The sequence below is a fragment of the Anneissia japonica genome, unplaced genomic scaffold (genome assembly GCF_011630105.1).
Source record: "Anneissia japonica isolate Jap-2015-1 unplaced genomic scaffold, ASM1163010v1 scaffold2756_len2360902_cov194, whole genome shotgun sequence".
Classification (NCBI taxonomy): domain Eukaryota; kingdom Metazoa; phylum Echinodermata; class Crinoidea; order Comatulida; family Comatulidae; genus Anneissia; species Anneissia japonica.
Window position 1 is genome coordinate 1,878,778 of NW_022719050.1, and position 1,997 is coordinate 1,880,774.

General features: G+C 35.6%; 2 protein-coding genes across 2 annotated transcripts in view; one reads left to right on the forward strand and one right to left on the reverse strand.

The window, feature by feature from the left end:
* The window catches only part of LOC117110785, a 5,765-nt gene extending 5,275 nt beyond the window's left edge, over positions 1-490 (reverse strand). The window contains exon 1 of the mRNA XM_033253601.1: positions 458-490. The gene's annotated coding sequence lies outside the window, so the exon portion shown is untranslated. The remainder of the gene's footprint in view (positions 1-457) is intronic.
* Positions 491-525: 35 nt separating this feature from the next.
* Positions 526-1,997, forward strand: part of LOC117110811 — a 13,271-nt gene continuing 11,799 nt past the window's right edge. The window contains exon 1 of the mRNA XM_033253635.1: positions 526-633. The gene's annotated coding sequence lies outside the window, so the exon portion shown is untranslated. The remainder of the gene's footprint in view (positions 634-1,997) is intronic.

Sequence of the window (1,997 nt, forward strand, 5' to 3'; positions counted from 1 at the left end):
CCCCCATAAATTATACTACTAGTACTAGAGCCGCCACTGACTGGGCCCACTACACACAGTACAGTAGGCCTACTACTATTATGTTATTAACAATATTACTTTAGTTAGGGCCTAGAAGCTTATGCTAGGCCATCATCATCACTCACTCAGCCTCAGCAGCTAGGCCTACCTAGCCTAGCCCCTAGCTAGGTACGCCGAGGTAGAACAAGCTAAATAAATCTCTACTCGCCCAACAAGGCAGACTAATAATACTAATAGTATTAATAATAGGCCTAGGCCTAGCCTACTCTTACTGCAGAACAAAGTTTATCCTAGATAATATGCCATCTCTAAATAGTGCGACATGTACCTTTTTTAGATTAATTTGAGAAGTGGTAAATAACACAGTACTGTATGAAAATAAACTAGGCCTAGGGCCTGGGCCTCCCTACAGTAAAAAAATTGTTTTTGTATGTACCGCCAACTCTATCGTGGGAATTAACAGCAACTTTTTAACTTATGACGACTGCAACAAGTCTAATTTGCATTTGACTGATCAATATTGTAAGTGGCGCACTTCCGGGCGCAAAACTTGAAAGAGTAAAAAATACCAGAGCCGGGGCTGAGCTTGTTTTGAGCAAGCAAGTCATACAGGTACTAAAAACGTGTAATTAATACAAATGATTATACTGCAATGTGTGCTAGTCTAGTTAGTTAGTTCTACTGTTAGCTAACGCATAATGCCTGTGTCTAGGCTACATCAGTAGCCTAGATATGATAGGCTTAGCTAGCCTAGGCCTGTTGTTTTGTGTTGGAGGCCTTTACAGTATTATTACTAGGCCTAGATAGAGGCTTACGGGATTACGTCCGGTTCGGCCGTAAACTTGTTCGGCCGTAATATATTTGTATGGAACGCCAAATAGGCACAAAGCTGTGTATATGCTGTGTGGTGTGGTTAACAGGAATCACCGTTAACAGTAACCTCCCTATTGTAATCTATTGCTACTGTATCCATGATTTCTTGGGGAAAACAGTGGATTTTATTAGGTTTGTGTAAGTTAAAAATAATAATGTTTTTGCAAGTTAATAATATTAATACTTTAATGATTTAACATTATTACGTTATTATGTTGATAATCAAACCAATTGATTTTATGATTCTTATACAGTAATGCTATCGAAGTTTATATTAATATTATTGATACGCTTTACATATAGTTGCATTTACATGTTGATTAAAATACTGCTACTGTAAACCAGTATTTATCTCAATATTATTGATGCTAATTATTGTCATTGATTATATTTCATTGTATAAACTTATGTAGGCCTATACGTTTTTAAATGATTGATTGATTTGAAGTAGGAAGTATGAAACACCACAACAATTTATCTTTCAACAATGAATAATTTTATTTCAGGAAATTCACATATAGTTTCATTTACATGTTGATTAATATACTGCTAAACCAGTATTTATCTCTGTATTATTGATGCTAATTATTGTCATTGATTATATTTCATTGTATAAACTTATGTAGGCCTATACGTTTTTAAATGATTGATTGATTTGAAGCAGGAAGTATGAAACACCACAACAATTTATCTTTCAACAATGAATAATTTTATTTCAGGAAATTCACATATAGTTTCATTTACATGTTGATTAATATACTGCTAAACCAGTATTTATCTCTGTATTTACAAACAATTATTTATTTAAGTATGTCGCAGTAGGTCATGTTAATTTTGATTACTAATCACCACGAGCATTATGGCTGATGAGTTTGCTGGCTGCTAACATAAGTGCACGGGCACTGCGTTGACCAGCACGATATTCATCCCAAAGTGCAACCAATCGTGCGGTGGCTGATTGGCATCCATTCCTTTCAACACGGAGCTGGTCTTCTCTGTAGATTAGCTCAACATTGATGGATACAGTGAGGGCTTCCTCGTAGAGTAAAGTGCAGAGCATGTAGAATGGAATCTTAGCTGAAACGACAAACAGAGTTTAATTA